The 16,316-nt window shown below is 35.2% G+C and overlaps 1 long non-coding RNA gene across 1 annotated transcript in view; it reads right to left on the bottom strand.

Annotated features, from left to right (window-relative positions):
* Nucleotides 1–8,683, bottom strand: part of LOC141376109 (uncharacterized) — a 607,180-nt gene extending 598,497 nt beyond the window's left edge. Inside the window, exon 1 of the long non-coding RNA XR_012385312.1 lies at nucleotides 4,552–8,683. This is a non-coding gene — a long non-coding RNA (uncharacterized lncRNA). The remainder of the gene's footprint in view (nucleotides 1–4,551) is intronic.
* Between the last annotated feature and the right edge of the window lie 7,633 nt (nucleotides 8,684–16,316).

The following is a 16,316-nucleotide window of genomic DNA, read 5'->3' on the forward strand; positions in this document are numbered from 1 at the left end:
GCTCATCAAGCAGCTCATCTGGTGTGAAGCGGTCACTGTGTGTTTACAGCAGATGCAGGAGCCGTATCCTACACACACACTATACAGAAAGGAACTGTTTATCATTCTGGCTCTTGAAGAAAAATAATTAATGATTCTCACAGCTTTGAAATCATTGAAGTGCTCTTAAATGGGCAGAGAGACACAATGCAATTTTAACATAAGACAAAGTCACTTTTTGAGATAAATTACAATTACAAGAGATGCAAAACTTAATAAACTAAGATATGAAGTCAAAACTGTGAGATGTAAATTTGCAATTATAGGAATGTTGCAAGTAGGAAAAATAAGGTTATAGTCATAGTTGTGAAAATGTACAATGGGTTTTATAATATATAACGTTTTAATTATGCGAAATCAAGTTGCCATTTTGACAAATGGTAAATAAAAAAATATATATTTTAAAAAAGGTAGTTGTTGTAGTCTGATAAAAAGTTAGATTTATGAAGTCTTGGATAATTATGAATTATGTGTAATAATATTAGAAAAACTGAAAAATAGAGTGGGTTTCTATAAATAAAGTTGCACTTACTATACAACTTTTAGATGATTAAGAGAAATTATTATTGTTATAGCAATTATGAGAAATAATGTAACTGACGTCAGAAACAGAGTTGTACCTAAGAGATAACAAGTGACAAATAATGTGGTATAAAGTCTAAACAATAAAAATAGCATTGTAAGAATGTTACAATTATGAAAAATGAATGCTGCAGCTCTCTGAAAATGCTCCACATATGAAATCAGGTAGAAGAAGTTATGAGGAAGTTGCAATTATAAAAAATAATAGTCATGGGATATAAAATATGAGAAGTGACAATTATGAGAAATAAAACTATGAGAAAACTAAAAAATAATGTTGCAAATTATCAAAAATTGTAACAACGATGTCTAAGTAGGACAAACTGAGCTAAGTAAAAAGTATAATAAATTTATCAGAAATATGTCACTAGAGTGTAATAAAACTTTAATTCTGGTTTATGTTGTCAGAAAGTGTTGCACATTTAATAGCTAGTCACAATTAACCAAAATTATAAGAAAATTGCGGTTGTGAAAAATAATGCTGAAGATTTAAAAAATCATTGAAGTCATTTGAGTTTAAACATTAGAAATTGGGATATAAAGTAAAAAGGATGAAAAACCAAGTTATGATAAAACTAAAATGAATAAAATAAAACAAAATGTTTGCAAATTATCAGTATTTGTCTTAATTATGTCAAAGTATAAGAACGTTACAAAAGGTTCATCATATTTGGGTGAAGCATTCATTTGCAACACTGAAACGGCAAATGTTCGTTAAAGAAATAGTTCATTCAGTCAGCATCAATAGCCTAGTGGTTAAGTGTGCCAACATATAGCACCATGGTGCTCCTGCTGACCCGAGTTCGATTCCTGACTTAAGGTCCTTTGATGATCCTTCCCCTCTCTCTGCTCCCAATACTTTCCTGTCTGCAACCTCTACTGTCCTTTCCAAATGAAGGTGAAAACCCCTAAAAATAATTATTAAAATAAGAAATAGATCATACAAAAATGTTTTTAAAATCCTGTTCATTTACTTACCCGCAGCTCATCCAACATTGATTTTTTGCTTCAGTAGAACATTAAAGATTTTAAGATGAATTCATAGAACTTGGAGATTTATATATGAACATTCATTTATAAATTTTCCTTTGCCTTTGATCCTTATTGATTAGGGGTCAGCAAGCGGAATAAACCGCCAACTATTCCAGTATATGTTTTACACAGTAGATGCCCTTCCAGCCACAACCCAGTGCTGGGAAACACCCACACTCTCACATTCACACGTACACTACAGTCAACTTAATTAATCTAATTCACCTATAGAGCATATCTTTGGGCTGTGGGGGAAACTGGAGCACCTGGAGGAAACCCATGCCAACACAGGGAGAAAATGCAAAATGCCAACTGACCCAGCCATACGGTGGCCGAGAAAGCTTAACCTGCTGCAAATTTAAGAAAACATATGCAATTACGAAAAACACCAGAAAATTAAGAAAAGATCTTCATCCGTTTGACAGCACACATGCTGAAAATCATTACAATGCACATTACGGAAACTAACTGCATTTTCCCACAACTCTTGCAACAACATCATTTTTTTTTTGGCTTGCTTATTTTAACATTCTGATTTCCCTGGCTTTTGTATCTTATTAGCCTGAATAACCATAACCTAAATAGCCCAGTCTGTCACGTTTTAGGGTCCCTTGAAAAATGTTTATTGTGTTCTATGCTATTTGAAAGTGTTGTGAGAAATTGCAGCACGTTTTCGTAAATTGTTTGTGTTGTGAGAACATGCAGGCATTTTCGTAATTTGTATGTATTGTGCAGTATATGTAATGTCAAACTGATGAAGATCTTCTCAATTTGTTGGCATCTTTTGTAATTGCATGTGTTTTCTTAAATTGCAGCACGTTAAGCTCTCTCGGCCACTGTGGAGTCGGGACTCGAACCAGCAACGTTCTTGCTGAGAGACGACAGTCCTAACCACTGAGCCACTATGCCGCCTATATATAAAAAATTTTTATTGAAAATAAACATACAAACAAGTTCAAATCAATAGCCATGACTCTTGGCAACACACTGTTGTCTTTTGAAGGGAAACGATCTGTGTCTGTGTAGGAAATTGAACATCATTTACAATATTATTAGCTTAATCTGCAGCCTGAGCAAACAGTTCTTGGTGCAGGAATGTAGTCATGCCTGCAAGCGTAATTTATAGCAGTTGCCACAGTCACAGGTAAGAACTACAGTATTTTGACAAAAATGTGCATCCTCACTCATGTCTGAGAGCATGGCATACATCATCAAACGAACGAAAGCTCATACTCACTACACTTGTGTGTGTGTCGAGACCCGTTTGCCCAGGCTGCAACTAAAAGTTCATAATTTTCTAAATAATATCAATGTCTTGCACAAACTGACAGTTTGCTTCAGGAGCCACAGGGATTCATTTTGATTCACTCTGAATGTGTTACATTTTTAATCTCAAAACAATTTGACTTGCATTGAATGAAATACACCACAGATTCAGCTAAAAAGTCTTTAATGCTCTACTCTTTTAGAAACAAAGGTACGCAAACTGTCAATGTACCTTTTCAAAAGATACAAATTTGTACCTAAAAGGTCCATATTAATACCTCAAGGGTACATATTGGTACCTAAAAAGTACAAAAGTGCTCCTTATAAAATATTTAGGTACTAATATATGCGTTTGAGGTACTAATATGGACCTATTAAGTATAACAACTCGCATAACTTTATTTCTAAGAGTGTACAGAAGAGTAAATGAGCTGAAGTATTTTTTTTCTTTGGATGAACTAGCCTATCCCTTTAAGAGTAAAGTTCAGGATTGTGCACAGATCTCCCAACCTGAGAGTTTGTCCAGACAGAAGCTGAGGTCTGTCTGCCACATTCATTACAGGAGGACCTGCTGCATCACTACAAATTTCCTGAAAATCTTCTTCACCGGACGTCCTCACCAAAAACAGCTCTTCAGAGGATACAGTAAAATGCTTTGTAGAGCAGTGTGTGTCTTTGTGCTTCAGTGTTCATGATGGAGGACAGCAGTTGTAGGATGTTGGCGAATATGCTGAGCTTCGTAACAGAACAATAAGAGTGCAGATCATAGACATTCTCAGACGTTTAAGAGCTCTGAAGGAAACCGTTTTATCCATACAAGCATGTATTAATGCAGCTGTGATTTGCGCTGTATTCGCCTTCACATTCATTCCTAATGATCTCAAATTCTGTCACATTTTGATGTGCGATGTGAGGATGAGATCTCTTTAAGGCTGTCATTTTGTAAACGTGGATAAATGAAAGCATGGTGGAGATTTGTTATCTGGTCTGGTTGCAGTAATAAGTGCCACGTTTACTGCTGAAACTTTATTGGCTTAGCAGAGCGCTTTGAGCTAAAAGCATATTTGCTAGCTTTTCCTCTCATTGGATGTCTTAAGAGATGCGTATAAAAACGTCATTTCCCTCATCCACGTGGCACTCTCCTCTTCCTCTTCTCCTTTTTTCTTTCTTTGTCCAAAAGTCTCATAAATCAAGAGTGGCAGTAAACTTTTGTTCATTTTTAGCATCACTTGTTTTTGTGTGCGTGTGTGTGTATGTGTGTACTGTAAATTTGTGTACATGATTTTTAGATATTTTAGCACACTAGTATAGCAGTTCTGAAAAATTGTTAGCTTCATATTGTTTACAAAATATTACAGTAGCTAACAACATTGAAAATACATTTACATGGCAACATCTTTTGGAATATCTAAAATATATATTTTAATTACATTAAATATTAATGTAAAACTGAAATCTAATATTTATACATTGACGTACTTTCCATCTCAAGTTAATTCATCATGGTTTCAGAAATTTTTAATATTTTTTAACAGTGAACTAGTTTTATATTTTTGACTTGTTAACAAACTAATTGAGATATATCAATTTGAAAAAGTTCAAATATATTTAGTTTTTTATTAATATTTTTACATGACCAGCTTATTCTTGTCAGAATTTGGCCACTTGAATGATAAAAATGTAAATAATAATAATAATAATGCAGAGATTCCTGATTTTTCTAATCTAGCTTGTAAAAAGTACATTTGAAAATTCATAACACACCTGATTGGTATTAAATTTAACTTTTATAAGCTTCAAAAGTTACTTTTGTGCTTCACACCTTTTCATTGGTCGTTTTTACTTTCAAGAACAAGTCTCATGATTTAGAATAAAAGTTCATTGTAAAATGTTTCGCTATAACAACAATACAGTCAGTCAGTATGAAAGATGACTTCGCTTATGTCAGATTCTTCTAAGTCTTGAAGCCTTTTTCGATGAGTTATTTTAACAAATTTTGTTGGCATAGTGGTCAAATTTGGACAAATAAGCTCATGTATGGGACAAATTCTGGACCTTTGTTAGTGAGGGGTGGGTCTTTCAAACCCCTAAACCCACCCTGGTTATGAGCCTGGTAAACATAATAGAAATGATAAATATTTCATCTGAAACTACCAGAATTTTCTTTTATAGAAAACATCGGTAACAAAGATTAGCAATAGTTTTTGAATTTCCTAATATTAGCGTGAGTTAACATGTAAAATGTTTTATATTACTTACACATAACTTGGAAAGCAACTGTTTTAAACCCACTTTCACAGTGCTGGTGTAAACTTGACTAACGTTATTCTGGAGTGGCTCTAAAAAACTCCCACACACAAATGCAAAACTGGTGTCTTCCATCAGGTTTGCTCCTTTCAGTCCTGCCAAGGCCTTTGTTTTCCATTTGTCATATGATATTGCTGATTTTTGGTGGATTTCATGCTTTGTTTAATAAAACAAAACTTGTGTAAAGCTAATGTGGCGCCACTTTTCATTCAAGCAAGTATGCTTTTGTCTCCGTCACCCAGAGTCTGTTTTCGTAACGTCGGTGCGGAGCAGTCTGCTGTGTGAAGCTGAACGGACAATCATCTTTTAGCATCAAAGCAAATGGAGTGATTGACATTTCTGGGTGGCACAAGCTTTTTTATGTCAGTTTGAGCAATGGTCTGGACATGCAGATGCTCACATAAACACTACTTGAGGTTTAATCGTATTTAACATTCCGCCGAGTCCACAGACCCAATAAAAAACATGCTTTACTCATCTGTTTTGCTGTAGTTGTGAGTAATTTGGTTATCGTATGCTTTGGCCAACACTCCAGCGCATTGCAGTGGTCATTTTCTGATGGACAGCTTTACGTCTCTCTGTGAAGTTTTTTTTTCCCTCTTCTTCCTCTCTAAAATGAACACATGCACATGCAAACATCTGCTCTGTATCATTAAAAATAAAACCCAATGAAAACATTCACATGCCTCCGCTCTGCAGTGCATTTATATGGACTTCTAGAGGCTCTAGAGTGATTGGGGTCCTAAAAAATGGCCTTTCTCTCTCTTTTTGTACAGCTGTAACAAATTGAATGTCTGACTCTCATCAGCAGCTTTTCCTGTGATGAATTAATGTCATACAGCATCCCTGCATGAGCACAGTGAACACAAAGAAACGTAGCCTTCATGCCTTGGCTCTCTATAAAGAGCAAAAACTAACCAAACACACAGCACAAAGCGAGATCTCATGTGCAATTGCTTGATATGATCTATATCTTTATTGAGACGTTTATAGAATAAGAAGTGAAAATATATAATTTATAAGAGCATAATGAAGGGACTAAAGCCAAATTTGAATTAATGAAGAGCATGATTGACTTGAGTAGTTTATTTTAATTGGGACAGATTGTGAAGATGCATTTTCTCAGTTATGCCCAAATCATTTTTATCAAAATTGAGTTGAGTTGAATTGAGTTATTGACATATTCTTATTAAAGGACAACTTATTTACATTATGGGATGTTTTTTATAAGTTGTTTACATTTTACAACATTTTATTTAAAAAAAAAATGTCCCATTGGGGAACAATGAATCAAATTAAATTCCTTTAAATGTATAACTCATGCTTATGCAAAAACAGTGCCAAAAAGGACTTTCTTGATTCAAATAAATATTTTTTTCAGTTTGTGCAGGTCTTGTAACATCAAGACGCAAATTTGTATAATGGCATGAGTATGACAAAGATATTTCAAGGAGAAGGTGGCAACAGTATGTCAATTTTTTAAATGCTTATAAATCATATAGAATGAGAGCTTTTCCAAGGAGTGGAAGGTTTGGTTTAGAAGGTAGACTTGGGAATGTCCCTAAAAATTCAGATAAACGTGGTATGACACTACACTTTCAAATGTTCACTTTATACAATTTCAAGCATGTCTCTGAAAAAAACTGAACAATCATCAAAATTAAATAAATAAATAAATAATAATGTTTTTTTAAAGGCAAGTTCCTCTTGTTTCCTTACATAAACAATCCTACCAACTCTGTGGAGCATGTTCACAGATTCTGCTTCTGAATAGAGGTGGAACTAATTTGCATAATCATGCTTCTGTATTTAATAAATGAAGCAAGGTTGTGAAGTGGTCCAAATTCAGACATTACATCATGCATAAATAAATAATTCAGTCATTTCTGAAATCAAAGTGTGCAACGTATTCAATTAGTCCAATAATGCCCTTTAATAATTTTATGAAATACTTCATGTCCAAGCAACAATGTGGATCAGTGGTACGCACTGTCACCTCACAGCAAAAAGGTCACTGGTTCGAGACCTGGCTAGGCCAGGGGCCATTTCTTTGTGGAGTTTGCATGTTCTCCCGTGTTCGTGTGGGGTTCCCCATGTTTGTGTGTGTGTGAGAAAGAATGAGAGTGTATGGATGTTTCCCAGTACTGGGTTGTGACTGGAAGCTGAAAGGGCATCCACTGCATAAAACATATGCAGAATAGTTGGCGGTTCATCCCGCTGTGGCGACCCCTGATAAATAAGGAACTAAGCTGAAGAAAAATGAATTTCATGTCCATACCTCATGATATAAGATCTCAAATTCAGGGGTTATTTTTTAAGCACTAACTGGCTCATTGTACACCCTTATTTCTTCAACTCCAATGATCTAAGGTGGACATGATGATACATGAACACAAACCAAAGAATAGAGGCACATCTGATGCTTCCAGCTGGATAAACTATACAGTAATTTGCATAACTGCATAATTGTAGCTGAGCACACACACACACAGTTGATTAGACGTGGACACTGAGCCTGAGGTCCTTCACAGGGCAGAAGAGGAGACTGTATTGGAGCTCAACACTAGTTAAATGACCCTCAGGATCCTTTCCAGATCACTCAGAATAGCAGCAGAATCTAAACGAGAAAGCTCAATTTTTCCGTTCTCATTTTCTTACTGTACTGCATGCATGCATTTTAATAGGAAGGGGAAATTATCTAAACAAATTTGCTTGATTTTGCCTAGTTCTGTGTAATCCTGATGGATGAACTCATGGTTCTTTTTGGATGGATGATAATTAACTGGACCATATTATGAGACACATTTACTGTATATAAAACTGAAGCTTATGGGGGAGGTTTGGTGAGGTCGAATGATTCTCTATGATAACTTTGGATAGAGTTTGTTAGAATATTACACGGGTATGTGCAGTTAGACAGTGAGTTTAGATGTAAAGATTCCTCTCGAATGTCTTTTGCGACTGTAAGTTTTGATGTTCACTCTCATTGCAACACTACAACATCTTGATTTAAAGCATTTCATATAAATGCTGAATCAGTGTATTAGTGCAAACCCTTTGACAGCAGGTTGCTTAGATGAGCAGCAAAGGGATAACCCTTTCAGAAGTTGGTCTTTGAAAATCTGTCATTAACTCATTCAAGTACCCCAAAAGGGGTGTTTGTCCACAAAAGACAAATGCACAAGAGGACAGGATAATGCTGAGAATCTCAATGGGCAATCAGTTCAACACTGCAACTTGAATTGATCATCAGTCCAGCTCTGTCATTTTGGAGCATATTGACACGCAAGTTCACTGTCGTTTATTTGTGTCCAGAAACATTAGAGGCTCTATTATACACCCACTACAATAAGGTGCAAGACCTGTTTGGCATGATTTGTTGCTATTTTCAGACCAGCGCAACAGTTTTTTTGCTATTACCAGGGCAGACTTTGTAAGTGGAAAAACCGAATGCTTCACTAGCAAGAAAATAGTTAAACAGAGCATCTGCAGCGAGAATAAAGAACGAGCCTCCTCCATTTGGCATCTCTTTACTATCTCTTTACTTTACTTTTACTCATTACTTTGCTCCTTTACTTACGTGGATAAGGAGACGGTGTTATATGCACTCCACTGAAGACATCCATTAGCCTACATATTAAATTTAGTTTGTTAAGTGCAAAGATTTGTTTTAAAACTATTTCTAAATTCAGTTCTAATTTCCAGCAAAGAAATAAATAAAAAAAACTGAGTTATATCAAATTAATTTGCTATTTAAACACTGTGTCAGAAAATGTGAAAAGTAGGGTTGCGTTGGTCTGAAAACAGCAACAAATCAGGCCAAACCCATCTTGCGCCTTATTGTGCTGGGTGTATGATAGGGACCTTAGACTTTGTGACTAGATTGTTAAAATAGAGTTCTATATCTGCCGTCAAAATGGGCAGTAGTGTGTAGTGTAGTTATTTTTTCTGCTGTAGAACTTTATCAGTTTATTACTTTACCAGTTTTCTTTATCAGAAACTCATTCTGCAACATTCAGTTATGTCATCATAACAGCTATGTTATAGTGATGTGCTCAAGTCTTTCAAAGCAATTGCCCATATTTTTCCTGCTTATTTTTGACTGGTGTGATGTTCAGAAATTTTAGTTATCTACTAAATAAAGCGCTATACTAGAATTGTAAGACATTTATTTATTGGAGTAGGTAAGAGTGGTTTTAATTGTGAGTGTCATAATTCTAGCTATTCAATTATTTTCCTTCAACTTAGTACTAGAAAACATCCATACACACTCATTCACAATGGCATTTTTAGTTTATTTAGTTTACCTATAACGCATGTCTGTGGACTGTGGGGGAAACCGGAGCAATTGGAAACCCTCGCCAACATAGGGAGATAATGCAAACTCCACACAGAAATCCCAACTGACCCAGCCGAGAATCAAACCAGTGACCTTTTTGCTTTGAGGCAACAGTGCTAACCACTAAGCCATCATGCTGCCAGATAGCTATTCATGCTAAAATATACTAATCCTTAAGACATTTAATACATTAAATGAAACTAGGTTGTAACAGAACGCACCAAATGTTATACTACATGCATGGTAATCACATATACTGTAAAACCATTAATGTATCATTTTTGTTGAAATAGTTTTTTTATCATTGATTTACTTGACTGTAATTCATTTATCTTTAATATAAGATGGAATAAGCAGTGGTGGAGTAAATCATCAATGTAAATTGTGCTGAGCGTGCACTTTCCCCCCCCAGTCTCACACACAAAAACATCAGTCTTATATATCCATCAGTCAATCTGAACTCCAGATTTATGAGCAGCCTCAAGTCTACAAAGAGAAAGAAAAGCTCCAGAGAAAAAGCGACATTAGTGTGACAGAGGATGACATTGACAAATTAAGAAGAGTAGGAGGGGTTTTATTAGCAAGTTTGCTCCCACATCCTCTGAATTCTCAGACAGTGAAGTGACAGAGCTGAAAGATTCCAGACGCCAGTTAGCACATGAAGACTGTGTTATTAAAAAAAAGTCTGGAAATCAATTTTCAAATAGTAATTATGTTATTCCTACACTCTTAGAAATAAAAGTACACGAGTTGTCACTGGGGTGATACCTTTTCAAAAGGTACAAATTTGTACCTAAAAAGTCCATATTATACCTCAAGGGTACATATTGGTACCTGGAAAGTACAGAAGTGTTCCTCCTAAAATTTGTAGGTACTAATGTATATTTCTGAGGTACCAATATGTACCCTTCAAGTACAACTGTGTACCTTTTGAAAAGGTACCACCCCAGTGACAGCTCTCATACCTTTATTTCTGAGAGTGTAGATGCTCAATTCACAGATTAAAATGTGCAATAGAAGAAACATTTATAGTTATAAAGTTGTCAGTGTAAATTTCGGCAGGTGATAATACCTATATTTTAAATTGCATTGTAATTCAAAATTACAGTAAACAAAGTCATTTAGATTGTTTTTCAACAAATGTTATGTATTGTGAAACAGCCTCTTAAATGAGAAACATTCATACATTTATTTCCTTAGGCTTAGTCTTTTTATTCATCTGGGGTTGCCACAGTGGAATGAACCGCCAACTTAACCACCATACGTTTTATACAGAGGATGCCCTTCCAGCTACAACCCAGTACTCATACACTACGGCCAATTTAACTTATTCAATTAAACTATAGCACGTCTTTGGACTTTGGGGGAAACCGGAGCACTAAGAGGAAACCCGAACACAGGGAGAACATGCAAACTCCACATAGAGACACCAACTGACCCAGCTGGGACTTGAACCAGTAACCCAGTGACTAACCACTGAGCCACCGAGCCATCGCCTAAATGAGAAACAAAAAATGTTAATCTGCACTTGACTTGGTGATTGTGGTTTGCTATCGCTGTGAATCACATGAGTGTTATCCCTCCCTCATGCCAATAAACATATCAACAGAGGAGAGATGTCCTTTCATCTAGGAGGCCAAATCATGTTTATTTGAAATATGGATTAATTAACCGTTACTTGTGTGTTGTATTCAGTATTTATGATGTTGAATTGGATTATAGGACCTTGATCTGTGCTCCAACAATTTTAATGTTGAAAATTTATCTCTACAGTTTAACAAAGTAACGTTTAGTGGCATATTTATTAGTTTGAAACAATATATAGAAATATATGTGTACAATTACTCGAAAAGTTATTGGCAGTTCATTACCATTTTCTTGTACCATTATTTAAACGACCAACTCAGGCTATACAGTATTTTTAAAAATGTAAATGGAAGTCACGGTAACACTATACAGTAAGGATGTATTAGTTAGCAATAATTAATGCATTTACTAACATGTGAAATGCAACGTTTCACAAAAAGTCACGGGAACCAGAGGCACAAGTACAATAGCAGATTATTGTAAAGGATGGCAGAATGTAAACAAAGCTCAGTAGAGACATGTAATGCAGGTTGGATGTGGATGACCAGAGAAATAGGATGGACCAGAATAGATATGGAAGCCAGGCACACAGATAAACGAGCTCGGGGGGAATCGTCGACAACAAGAGGAGAGACTAGCAGTAACCCGTGTGAGGAGATTGCAGTATTTCATAGCAATTAGGCTAGACACTGAATGAAACGTGGTGTTAGTTTTTATGGGGCTGAGGTGATGATTGGTGATGATGTGCAGGTGCAAGGCTAATCAGAATTCAGGTGATTGTGATAGGGGTGATTGGGGTAACAGCCACAATGAACATTATATTTATTACAGTATTTGTTCATATTAGTTTAAATTTTTTAATGAAGGCTTCACTGTGGCACAGTGGGTAGCACGATTGCCTCACAGCAAGAAGGTCACTGGTTTAAGCCTCGGCTGAGTCAGTTGGCATTTCTGTGTGGAGTTTGCATGTTCTCCCCATGTTCACAAGGGTTTCCTCCATGTGCTCCGGTTTCCCCCACAGTCCAAACACATGTGCTATAGGTGAATTGGATAAACTAAATTTGCCGTAGTGTATGTGTGTGAATGCAAGAGTGTATAGGTTTTTCCTGGTGTTGCAGCTGAAAGGGCATCTGCTGTGTAAAACATATGCTGGATAAGTTGGCGGTTCATTCTGCTGTGGCCACCTTTAATTAAGGCATCAAGCTGAAAATAAAATGAATGAATGAATTTGGTAATAAAAATACAGTCATTATTTTATGTTACCTCATTACACATTACCTTATGTTAACAAGCTTGAGCTTGGATTTTAATAATACATTGGTAAATGTTGAATTCTGATTAATAAATGCTGTACAAGTATTGTTCATTATTAGTTTATATTAGTAAATAATAACGAAAATCTCTCAACTGTTTTTGTTAGAGCAGAACTCCAGTCCAGAAATGCATAAAAATTGTAGCTGCAATTTATTTCCAGTGATCATGCAGTATCATGCAGGCACATAAATACATTTTAAATGATGATACACCAAAAGTATGGTTTCAACATGTATTAAACATGTATTTTAAAAAACTACACATAAGAATTCACATTTACTCAATTATGATTGTAAAAGACTAAACTAAACTAAACTAAGTTAGGTCAGTTTACCATAATATAAGTTCAATGAACTCAAAAGGGTAATTTGATTAAGCTTAAAAATTCAAGCCAATCAGGAGTATTTATATTGTAGTAATTCCCATCAATTGATTTTTACACAGATACAGATAAAAATGTATTACATAGAAAAAGATAAAGATGGAGGGTTTCACACAATTTATTCATGTTGTCCAAACACAAATCAATAAGGTTAATTTAACAAACTTAAGTAGATTGAACATAAAAACAATAAAGTTGTCCAAAACAAAGCTTAAGAATTGTGTACTTTCAGCTCATTTTAGTTGTTTGAAGTAGCAAAAGCCTTTTTTGAGTGTAAGCTTTGAAAAATATGTCATTTATAACTTGAAAATGTGAGATACTGATAAAGAAGTAAAAACTGAATTCTGAGGTTAATAAGTCAGTTAATTTTTATTTCATACTTATTATTTCCTTCTTTTATTCTGTAGTGGAAACAACTTTCATGGAAAAAAGCACCTGACCATTTGACCTCTCTCTCTCTCTCTCATACATCCAAAAACATATATTCAATAATGTTGTGAAGATCCATGTGTGATGAACTCAAAGTGTGTTTGACAAACAGAGGGTGGTGTTTTTGATCCCAGGCTGTACTTGTGATGGGGCAGTGGGCGCTGTTTTGGTTCACAAAGATGTGGAACGAAAGCAGGGCAAAGAAGAAAAAACATAAGCTCCATGAGCCAAAACCCAACCACTAGACCTAGAGAGAGATGGAAAAGCTAGATTGAGTGAAAACGAGAGCTGAGGTAAAGACAAAAGCTTGTGACCAGGGCAGGAAAACTCACTGCTCAATCTAACACATATGTTTGTGGGCGAACGGTGTTTTAGCCCAAGGGCACAGACAGAAGAAGCAGCAGCAGCATGTGAAAAAGCTTTTCCACCCAGAGCTCAGTTCACATTCAAGAGCGAGGGAGAAAAAAAAGGAGAAGGGGTTCAACTGAGATGACTGTCGTTTGAACAGGGTTGAGAAACTGAGAAAAAAAGGAGATGTAAAGATATGATCGACATCAGAGCCATCTGTGGATTAACACAATTAACACCTCTGTAAAAAAAAAAGCATGGCTGCTACGCTAAGAACACCTTCAAAGGGGTCAAGCTGCTCTCCAAACTCTCACCACATCCCCAAATAAAGACATGCCCACACCCACTGAACTTTACATTAAGTAGGTGGAATAAAGTGGTAACAAAGTATAGAGGGAGAATCAGATTTAGCTTTAGCACAAGCATGGCGTGAATGGCGATAACTGGAGTTTTGTTTCATTCACGGTGAGTTCAGACACTGATACTTACCTCTAACATGGGGTTCTCAACCTCTACAGTCCTTCAGGGAGCACTTGCATAAAAAGCTTGGTTTTGTTGGTAACAGACCTTCACTCTTATTGGAGTCGATGGTTTCATGAAGCTTTTTTAATACATACTGAACCTTTTCATCACACAAAAGTTTCTTTGTTGGCATGTACAGCTTAGGACTTTTAGATTTCACATTTTTTAAATATAAATGATTTTACTGACATCAAGGGTTACACAAACAACCATTAACATCTCTGGAACCTTTCCGTTCTACAATCCTCAGACAAAAATACAACATTCTTTGAATGACAGTGCAAAAAATCATACATAACAGTTACTAATTTATTCATTCATTCATTTGTTTCTAGTCCAAATATCCAAACATTCTTAAATCAAGAAGAATTTTCTAGCAAGCAAAACATATTGTCTTGTATGAAGAAATAATATGCCAAAAATAAATGAGTTTTTCCTTAAAACAAGCAAAATAATCTGCCAATGTGGTAAGCAAAAAATAATCTTATGTCAAAAGAAAAAACAAGATTATTTGCTTACCCTATTGGCATTGATGTCCTTAATAAAAACAAACATTATTTTGGAAGTCAATGAAGAACATTCTTCAGAATATCTTCCTTTGTATTCAACAGATGAAAGAAACTCAAACTGGATTGAAACAAGTGAAGGTTAAGTAAATAATCACCAAATTAAAGTGTGTGAATTAAGTGGGTGAATTATCCCTTTAACCAATCAATATTCATTCATTCATTCATTTTCAGCTTAGTCTCTTTATTAATTTGGGGTTGCCACAGCAGAATGAACCACCAACTTATCCAGCATATGTTTTACACAGTGGATGCCCTTCCAGCTGCAACCCATCACTGGGAAACATCCATACACTCTCATCCACAAAATTCACCTATACTACATGTTTTTGAAACCGGAGCACACAGAGGAAACCCACGCCAACACAGGGAGAACATGCAAACTCAACATAGAAATGCCAACTAACCCGGCCGAGACTCAAATCAGTGACCTTCTTGCTGTGAGGTGACAGTGCTAAGCACTGAGCCACTGTGTCGCCTAGTTAATAATTAGACAAAACAAAAAACAAAAATTCACATTTTCCTTTGGTATTGGGTTTTAAATTACTGGTATTGTTTTTATTCAGCATCCCTGCATTACATTGATCAAGTAAAGACATTTATAACAATAGTTTTATATTTCAAAACAATGCTGTTTTTCCATCACAGGTATAAATTACATTTTTAAATAAATTTAAAAAGAAAACTTTTTATTAGTTGAAATTTTAAGCTGTAAAAATGTAACACTGTTTGTTTATTTATTAAGTTTTTATCTCTTTTTTCTTTTAATCAAATCCCTAAGCATACTCCCAAAATGACACTCAACAATTAAGCTTTATGATCTTTAAATAATCTTTTTTTCAGAGTTCCATGAACAACCTTTACCATAAATTGATCTTTTCAATAATGCAAAAGCTTCTTTAGCCCATAAGCTTCTCTAGATTGTTAAAATGTTCTTCACACTTTCATTGTGTTTATGAACTGTTAAATAAAAACATATTTGGAGAATTGAAAGTGTTTGTTAAATCCACCATTGGGAAGAGTATATTACAAAAACCTTATAACCATTGACATTTGAACAGTACTGTATCTCTGCAGGACCTTAACAACACACGTGGATATATGAATGAACGAATGAATGAATGAGAGAGTGAGTGAGTGAATGAATGAATGAATGAAATATTGAATGAAACCACATGCCTTCACTCTGTACAGCTGTTGTTGTTGTCTTTATTCTTAGATTTTAACACATTTATATATGTATTTGTTATGTTGAACCTAATTAAAAATCAAAAATTGTAACAAAATAATTTTAAATACAATTTTAAAAATGTAATGTAACTGTCACAACAGCTAAAATTATACATTGTCCAAAACGTTTCACTTTATTTTGGAGACTCTTATCTTTAAAGTTTCTTGATGCTTATCAACACAAGAAATTTGTCATCATATCCACCAGTGTAGCATATTTTCGAAGACCAAATTCTACAAAATGCTGCAAAATTGTACCAAAGGAACACAGAACACACACACAGGAGCACTGATGACATGCCAGTAACCCTCACTCTAAGCACACAATTGAAACAAAAAGTTGTTTCTGGCCCCCTTTTCACTCCTGTACAAT

The sequence above is a fragment of the Danio rerio genome, chromosome 9 (genome assembly GCF_049306965.1).
Source record: "Danio rerio strain Tuebingen ecotype United States chromosome 9, GRCz12tu, whole genome shotgun sequence".
In the NCBI taxonomy this organism is placed as follows: domain Eukaryota; kingdom Metazoa; phylum Chordata; class Actinopteri; order Cypriniformes; family Danionidae; genus Danio; species Danio rerio.